We start from the raw sequence: 9900 nt of genomic DNA on the forward strand, positions 1-9900 counted from the left end.
AAACACATAATCGTTCACTGCACCTTGAAGAGGTGCACAGTGAGCTGAGAACTCAATCGAGTCCCGGGCCTGTGGCCATCAGCTCTAACCAATTACAGCTTGGAATCCCAGTGGTAGATGGCAAGGGGCAAGAACCAATGGTAGGCCTACTACACTGCAACAATGTAATAGATAGTTCCTTGGGGACGGGACAGGCCAGCCATCTGACATGCAAAAGCCAGAATAACATCTATAGCTTACTGTATAGGTTATTGAACTCTCAATATGCAATCCCTCATGCTGATATTGTTTTTGGAGAAGGGCCCAGGTGATGAGTCCAGAGTCATACAAAACTGGCTTCCAAGCCATGGAACGATGAGAGATACTGGAAACTACCTGTGTTCTTGTATCAATCCCTGTTGGTTTTATTTGCAAAAAACTGCAGTTTGTACTTGCTGTCTGACTGAGTCCTCAATTTATTCTGCAGAGAGTTTTGGGCCCTCCAAGTCCACACACCCCAAGCCTCGCTCCAGCATATCTGGGAGTCCCACTCAACAAGTTGGTGGCAGAGCTGATGGTTGGCTGCACCTGCCCGGCACAAAGCCATCTTATCCGCCCGCAGAAACTGAGAGGCTGCAGGACCCTTGCATATTTCGAGAAAGATGGGAACACATACCTGTGGAAAGGCCATCAGGAGCCAGCTTGGAGAATATCCTGCCTGAAGTCAGTGAGGCATTCAGGCAGACCTGGAGGGGGAAGTGGCAGCTTTGGGGAAGGGGGGGCGTGGCAGCCAAGCAGCGCCAGCAGACCATGGAGTGTGAGTATTGACCCAGTCACACAGCAATTGTGGGTATGGGGGAGAGTATTGATTATTGTGAAGCATTGTTGAGTAATGTTGAGTATTGTCAAAGTATTGTTTAGCAGTGTTAAACTTAGTAAGGACAGAAGCGTAGGTAGACATCAGTATATGTGGTTAGTGTACATTCGGGTTTAAGGGTAAACTATTCTGCTGAACAACCTATGCTATTGACTCAAAGGCACGGATGACCGAAGTATGTAAATAGGGATTTCCTGTGGGTTGGGCGTTTTATAGATAACAGTATCCCCGTAAGGTTTAGCTAGGGAGCTGATCGAGATTGCTGAAGGTGATTTGACTGGTTAAGTCTCGAGAGGAGGTGTATTATTTGCTAGGCAACACAGCAGGTACAGTTCAAACACAAGAGAATATTGGTAAACGTTGCTAGGAGTCAGGAAGACAGCTATAGGGTTTTAGTAGGGGTTTTGTTTACAGTGGGGTAATGAGCGATAACATTGTGCGCACAGTATTTGATTTCTCAACGCTATGTGTCTAGTAAATTGTTGACGCCACCCACAGGATTGTGCATAGGACACAGAGAGTATGAGATGGTGAGGAGCTGGCATTGGAAACTTGGGATTTGTAGACGAGGTGGACAAGTGGCGGTGGCCAGGAGGCGCATGCGCAAGATTGTGGGTGTGCCTGAGGAGGCAACAAGTGTGAAGGAGGCAGTGCACAGGTTGAGGAGTTGGAGAGGCTTGCAGCAATTTATGATAGTATTGTGATTACATTGTGTTCCCTCCTTAACAGCGAACTATAAAAACCTTCAATTTGAGGACAGGTAAATGCAAGCACAATGTATCAAGGGAAGTGCGGGATGACACTCCCCTACAGCTCCTGTGTAAGATGCTCCCACCCTATAAGGACAACATTTGCAAGTATAGCATAGCAGGGTCTAAAGGCACAGAGGGGAAGCTAACTAAACCATGGTCACTGTGCTGTCATTTCTCCATTGATGTGCAGCAATCACTACTGACGCATATACAGGGTACCTATAAAGGGAAGAAGCTAGCAAGCCGCATGGCTGTATTTGAGCTCTGGAGAATGTTCCAAGAGGGTGAGGGGACACAGCGAGGCTTCAGTGGATGCTGAGCCAGCATGAGGTGCAATGGCCCACGGCCCAGTTTCCACTGCCCAGCACATCCCTCCAAGCATGGTCTCCAATGACACAGACGATGAGCAAGGGATGTACCCATTACAGGATAGAGGTTTATAAGCCACCACCATATACTACGATAGAGGGACAGAGACGCACAGGGCAGCTAACCATTGGAACAGGAGTAAACAGCGAAGCATAGCAGGACGCAAAGGAGGGTCTAGGGAGCATAGCCATGAACACATGGATAGCAGGACATATTCTCTTAAAGCTGTAATGGAAGATGGATGGGGAGACAGAGGGAGCAACTAAGGAAATGGAAGATTTGAGGGGGCAGAAAAGCAAGTGATTGGGCAGAGATAATGGAAGAAACAGACAGAATGAAGAAGGAAAGAGAAGAGAGACTAGAAAGAGAGGAAAGGGAAAGGAGGAGAAAGGAAGAGAAGGAGCAGGTGCAGAAGGAAAGAGAAGAAAGGATGGAAAGGGAGCACAGAGAAAGGAAGAGAAAGGGTCAGGAACAGTGGGACAGGTGGATAAGAGAGCTAAAGGAGATCGAGAGGCAGAGGGAAACAGTGAAGCAGGAAAAACGCAAGTTGATAGAGAGGGAACATAGAAAGTTGCAGGTGGAAAGGTTGGCAAGAGAGCATGTGCTCAGAGAGGAGGATGAGCGTGCAATAAGGGTAGTAAAGACAATGTGCAATGGGACGGGGAGATGACAAGACAGGAGGGGGCATACAAGCAGAGCCAGATAGCACATCAGTACAGAACAGGGGTGACATGGAAATGAACAGGAAAGGCCTACGGGGTTGGGGGGGAGGAAGCTGGTGCGACCTGCATGATATCAACATTAACATGAAACCCTACACAGACACAACCACGAGAAGATTGAGCTTTGTAGATGACATTTGCAGGAACATGGGCTCGGGGTCTGACAACGAACGACAAAACAGTGTGGACGAGAGAGGGGAGCCATGTAGGTCCTGACCAACAGGGACAAGCAGGTGACATGAAAGAGAGGGACCGGCACAGGGGGAACAGGAGGCGGCATTGATGAGCACACACCACGGTCAGTAGACGAGCTATGTAACATCGATGACCTAGTACCATACGTAAAGAGACCTCCCAGGATGAAGACATGGGGAGACAGCTATTGTATGTTCCAGGGAGAGGATCCTGAAGGACCCAACAACGACATTCGGATACCCATAACAGAACGGATAAACATGTACATGGACATTAGGAACGAGGAAAGACAGGTCCAATTGAAGAAGTGCAAGTGGGGAGGTAGGGTTCACACATATGCCCCTGCTAGAAAAGGGAGGGGGGCGACCTCAATATATACCATGGAAGAAAATTGACAAGGAAAATGTGAGGTGTGCTGAGAAATGGATATATGAGATGGAAAGGACGACAGCGGACCAAAGGTTAGCAGTGGGGGACATGAAAGGACTGTTATTTGCAATTGTCTGGGATGCTGTTGATGACGTTTGGAAAAGGACGGGGGTTCCCCGGAGTGACCACCCAGAACATGGTGTACAATGGTTCACCATTTGCAAATTGCAGGTCCACCGCATGGTAAGCCTTAAGGACACAATACCCGGACACGTCGGACATTGGAGCCATTATGTCTCGCAAAATGGAACCAGATGAAGACCTTTTGCACTACATTCAGGTGATCCATGAGCTTTGGTGCCTTGAAACTCGAGAAACATGGGACAAGACAGCAGCCGTATTTTACCACAAATTATGCTGGGGATTACCGGAACTAGTACAGAAGCAGCTAAGGAAATTGATAGGCATGCAAGCAAAATCTTGGTAAGAATGCGATCATTCGTCATTGTAGGCTATTGCAGGAGAAGCTAGAGGAAGCAAAATAATTATTGAAGTATTTAATGGAAGGGGTGGTACTAACCAGCGCAAGCACACAGGTGAAACCACAGCAGCAGTTTACACCACCTCTCATAGGAGGAGGGTTCATGGGGTAGGAGATCATGCAGAAAGGGTTTTGAGGAAAAGGGGGGCCATCAAGAGGACACGGGTTCAGGCGACAGATCCATCATAACCAGGAGGGATTTAAAGGAGGGTTTTGGGGATATTGGCTGCAGGTGCAGCAGGGCCCAGGAGATTTTGCAGGGTGTTTCCAAGGGCAAGGGAGAGAGCCACCGCAGTGTTTGATGTGCGGGCAGATAGGACATATTTTGAGAACTTGCATAAGCAGATGGATGCAGCAGAATTGGGGAGCACAATACCAGCAGGCATATTGTTTGTTTGTTTGTTTATTTATTGTGCGCACCAGACCCTAGGGTAACAGGGCGCAAGAGAACAAGGAGGTTTACAGCTTAGTTAACGTTTACAGGTTACAGATTAGTTAACGTTACAGGTTACAGGCATAGTGGACATTTCGAGTCTACAGGGTAGGGCAAGTGCAAGTGCAGATAAGGCGTAGCTAAACAGTCAAATCTATGGCGATCAAACAGTAAAAGCAGGTTGGTACAAACATAATAAGAAGACGTTACGTATAAAGTGACATACGCTATGTCGCATTCTCAATAAGCCATTTTATGGTGTTCTTTCTGAAGTTATTGAAGGTTTGGTCAGATCTGAGTGCAAGGGGTAGGGAGTTCCATAACTGTGCTGCCTTAACTGGGAAGCTGGAACCTCCAATGGTGGCTAGTTTGAATCTGGGCACTAGGAGGCAGTTGGGGCTGGCTGTCCTTGTGAGTCTCGTTGGATTTTTCCTGTTGAAGCGTTCTGAGAGGTATCGGGGAGCTTTGTTGTTTAGGCATTTGTGGATAAGGGACGCAGATTTAAGGTTGATTTTTTCTTGGGTGGAAAGCCATTTGTGTCTTCGACTTATTTCTGAAATGTGTGCACTTCTGGGGATACTTAAGGCCGCTCTAAGTGCATTGTTTTGGAGTACTTGGATTCTGTGGATGATTTGTTTGGTAGTCCCTATGTAGAGGGCGTTACAATAATCTAATTTCGATAAGATGAGGGCTCTAGCTAGAATAAGACAACTGTCCTCTGAGAGGAATGGTTTCCCAGCTCGTATTAACTTGCATGTATAGGCAGTGGATGATGACAATGAGTTCACCTGTTTGGTGAAAGATAGTGTCGCATCAAGGTAAAAACCTAGGGTTTTTACTTCTCTGGCGACCTTGATAGTGTTGCCATCTATGATGAAGGCGGAGTAGTTTTGGTTAAGTTTGGAGATACGGGCTGCCGTGCCCAGGATGATGAGCTCTGTTTTGTCATCGTTCAAGCATAGGCCATGGTTGGCCATCCATGCCTGAACGATGCTGTAGACTCTATTCACCAGAGCCAGGTCTTCGACGTAATCCCCAGTAAGTGGTAAGAGAATCTGAGTATCATCCGCATAGTTAGTGTAGGTGATACCCAGATTATCAAGATCGTCAAAGAGTGGCTTGGTGAAGATGTTATAGAGTGTCGGCGAGACGCAGGATCCCTGGGGCACTCCGCAAGTGATTGGGATAGGGTCTGCTGCCGCTGCAGGGGAGAACACCCTCATAGTCCTGTCACTAAGAAATGATTGAATCCAGACTATAGCCTCCTCTGAGAAGTGGGCAGCCGAGTCCAAGTGATTACATAGGACTTTATGGTCCACAAGATCGAAGGCGGCTGAGAGGTCTAGAAGGAGGAGGAGAGCTAATTTTCCCTCGTCTCTGAGTGAATCTATTTGGGCTTTTAGGTCGATAAGGGCAGTCTCTGTACCGTGTTGCGGCCGGAAACCGGATTGGCGGGTGCCGAGGAGATGGTTCATCTCAAGGAAGTTCTGGATCTGGGTGTATGCTACCTTGTCTAATATTTTTAGTAGGAAGGGGACCGTGGTGATGGGCCTGTAGTTAGTAGGAATGTTGGGGTCCAATGTTTGCTTTTTTAGGAGGGGGAGTACCCAAGATTCCTTTAGGTTACGGGGGATGGTGCCCGTAGTAAAGGAGGCATTGATAAGTTTTGTGATAAAGGGGGCTAAATCCCTAGCCGCATCCTTGATCAGTTGTGCGGGGCATTGGTCGCCTTTGCAATTAGAAGGTTTGAGAGTCAAAATGGTCTTCTCTACCTCAATTACTGAGACCTTGGAGAAGCGGAATTGAGTGGATTCTGGGTTGTTGGATGAGGGGGTTTTGACTATCAGAGGTAGAGTTGGCAGGGAGGCTTTCTTTAGGGCAATTTTTGTTTGGAGGTTAGATACTTTGTTGGTTAGTGCCAGTTGTATGTCTGTGCACCAAGTTTTGTCTTTGATGGAGTCATCCTGTACTGTGATAGGAGTTTCCAATTCCTTTAGGATGGAGAATAGCTCCTTCATGCTGGAGTTGGATTGGGAGATCCTATTATTATAGGTTTCTTGTTTGGCTAGGATGATGTCTCTTTTGTATTGCGAGGAGATGTTAATTAGGTTAGTTTTATTTTCAGCGGTCGGATGTCGGTTCCAAGCTGTTTCACATTTTCTCTTCTGTAGTCTTAAGTTTTTTAGGTGGGGTGTAAACCATGAGTTCAAGTGCTTTTTAGGTTTACTGATCCGAAGTTTGAGAGGAGCAGTACAGTCAAGAGCAGAGCACATGGCTGCGTTGAATGCATCCACTAGGATGCCTGGGTCAGAGTGGTCAGGTAGGGAATTTAGTTTGGGTAGGATGTGGGGCAGAATATTGTCGGCTGTAATGTTTTTCTTGTTTCTCGTTAAGGTGGGTGTGGCTGGCGAGGGTGTTAAGACTATGGGTCTTTTGGTGTTAAGGGTGAAGGAGATAAGGTAATGGTCAGACCATATTTGGGGGGTGATGGCTGTTATAGAGGGGTGACAGTTGTGACTGGCAATCCAGTCTAGTGTTCTTCCCTTGATATGTGTGGGAGTATTCACGCACTGCGTGAAGCCTAGCACTGACAGAGTGTTGGCTGTGGCAGTAGCATGATGGTCGTTGATATCGTTGAGCCCTAGATTGAAGTCTCCTAGTATTAGTGTTTGGGAGGATTCTTTTAGCTTCTCAGAAATAACAGTGGTGATGTCTTCAGTGAAGGTGCTGACAGGGCCAGGGGGTCGATAGATAAGGTGGATATTTAGTGTTTGGGAGTTGGCAATTGGTAATTTGATAGAGAGAAGCTCGCAAGATTTGAGGGAGGGTGTGGGTGTGATTCTCATAGAGAGATTAGATTTGGCGATAATTGCAATTCCTCCACCGCGCGAGTCTAGTCTGTCAGCTCTGAGAATGGTATAATTCTCTGGGACTGCCAGAGTGAGAGCCGGACCTGCTGCATCGTGGAGCCAAGATTCAGTAATGGCGATGAAGTCAAGGCTATTATCCCGTATGATATCTGCTATGTCAGTGGCATGGGCGACTAATGATCTGGCATTAATTAGAGCAGCTTTTAGTTCAGGTTCTAGCTGTGCTGTGAGCGGAAGTTTGGCTATAAGTTTCTTGATTTTATGGTGTGGTTGGTGTCTGAGAGGAGCGGTGATTACCGGTGGTCGGCATATTTTGGGTCGGAGGTGTTCTAGGTTAATGTTATATTTAGTAATAGGTTCGAATATTTTAGGTAGTCGAGCCCGGAGTCTAAGCTTCCTTTGTTCTAAGTTGCAGGGTTTAGAGATGAGTTGTATGTGGGCACCAAGGCCCTCTGTAGGCAGAACTGTAGGCATGGTCGTGTAGATGATGGTAAGGATAATTGTCAGTTTGGAGAATTGTGCAAGGTGAACTGGGTTGGGCATGTGGAAGTACATACTGTTACTACTAGCTGAACTAGGTGGGCTGGAGTTAGTTGCCGTGGATGGATACGGGGCAGAGTTGGCCGAGTACAGGTCTCAAATACTTGGCGAGATTAATGCAGCAGTGATGTTCTAGTCTAAGAGTAGCAGTCAGATACTGGGCTAAGTGCGACGGTCAGATGTAGGTCTAAAAACCGAGGTCGGATACTGGGCTGAGAGTGATAGAACAGTGGTCTCTGGGCGACCATGAGGCACTACACAATAATACAGTGGTCTCTGGGCGACCATAAGGTGCTACACAATAGTGCAATGGTCTCTGGGCGACCATAAGGCACTACACAATAATACAGTGGTCTCTGGGCGACCATAAGGCACTACACAATAATACAGTGGTCTCTGGGCGACCATAAGGTGCTACACAATAGTGCAGTGGTCTCTGGGCGACCATAAGGCACTACACAATAATACAGTGGTCTCTGGGCGACCATAAGGCGCTACACAATAATACAGTGGTCTCTGGGCGACCATAAGGCACCGCACAATTGCAATGGTCAGTTAGCGAACAGAGGGCACGGCCAATAGCAGTCATGGGGCATAAAGCACTAGGGGCTGAAGAAGACTGAACTATTAAAGAGGTGGCAGCAGTACGCATGGAGGCGGCGGAGTTGGAAGCATAAGCGTATGTAGCAAACAGTTATCGAAGGTGAAAAAAAACGAGTTCAAATGCTTATGAATGCGGAATAGCAGAAGACATACCAGAAAGCACAATAGTGGAAACTGAGGGTATCCCCTTTACTCACAAAAGATTAAAGGTCCGAGTAGACACTGGCTCTGAGGCTCCGGCGGTAAACAAAGGTGATTACGCAGGGTGATTGTGATGCCTGGAGCAGCACGGGCAGAGTTTATGGCCCCTGGCTCCGAACAGGCACCCAACAGGCCTTAGAGTGGCCTTGGAGCTGGCCGCCGGCGTGATCCGCCTGCCGGCGGTTCCAGCTGATGTTAGCGAGGCTCAGCCTCGGTTTCAGGCCGCGCTGCGCCCGGCATACGCGAGTCAGGCGGCGTGTGGGGACAGGGTCAGGCAGGCCCTGTCCGTGTAGCTCGTGGTTCCTCGGCTGGGCTGGGGTGCTGGGGGGGCTCCTGCCCTCACCCCACGATGAGGAGGAGTGAAGTGAGGGGGTGAGCAGGCACCCAACAGGCCTTAGAGTGGCCTTGGAGCTGGCCGCCGGCGTGATCCGCCTGCCGGCGGTTCCAGCTGATGTTAGCGAGGCTCAGCCTCGGTTTCAGGCCGCGCTGCGCCCGGCATACGCGAGTCAGGCGGCGTGTGGGGACAGGGTCAGGCAGGCCCTGTCCGTGTAGCTCGTGGTTCCTCGGCTGGGCTGGGGTGCTGGGGGGGCTCCTGCCCTCACCCCACGATGAGGAGGAGTGAAGTGAGGGGGTGAGCAGGCACCCAACAGGCCTTAGAGTGGCCTTGGAGCTGGCCGCCGGCGTGATCCGCCTGCCGGCGGTTCCAGCTGATGTTAGCGAGGCTCAGCCTCGGTTTCAGGCCGCGCTGCGCCCGGCATACGCGAGTCAGGCGGCGTGTGGGGACAGGGTCAGGCAGGCCCTGTCCGTGTAGCTCGTGGTTCCTCGGCTGGGCTGGGGTGCTGGGGGGGCTCCTGCCCTCACCCCACGATGAGGAGGAGTGAAGTGAGGGGGTGAGCAGGCACCCAACAGGCCTTAGAGTGGCCTTGGAGCTGGCCGCCGGCGTGATCCGCCTGCCGGCGGTTCCAGCTGATGTTAGCGAGGCTCAGCCTCGGTTTCAGGCCGCGCTGCGCCCGGCATACGCGAGTCAGGCGGCGTGTGGGGACAGGGTCAGGCAGGCCCTGTCCGTGTAGCTCGTGGTTCCTCGGCTGGGCTGGGGTGCTGGGGGGGCTCCTGCCCTCACCCCACGATGAGGAGGAGTGAAGTGAGGGGGTGAGCAGGCACCCAACAGGCCTTAGAGTGGCCTTGGAGCTGGCCGCCGGCGTGATCCGCCTGCCGGCGGTTCCAGCTGATGTTAGCGAGGCTCAGCCTCGGTTTCAGGCCGCGCTGCGCCCGGCATACGCGAGTCAGGCGGCGTGTGGGGACAGGGTCAGGCAGGCCCTGTCCGTGTAGCTCGTGGTTCCTCGGCTGGGCTGGGGTGCTGGGGGGGCTCCTGCCCTCACCCCACGATGAGGAGGAGTATCAGGGGGGACCAGGATGACTATTACACACAAACACAAGACCAGCACCAAC

This window comes from Ambystoma mexicanum, chromosome 7p (assembly GCF_040938575.1).
Source record: "Ambystoma mexicanum isolate Mex_15411 chromosome 7p, UKY_AmexF1_1, whole genome shotgun sequence".
In the NCBI taxonomy this organism is placed as follows: domain Eukaryota; kingdom Metazoa; phylum Chordata; class Amphibia; order Caudata; family Ambystomatidae; genus Ambystoma; species Ambystoma mexicanum.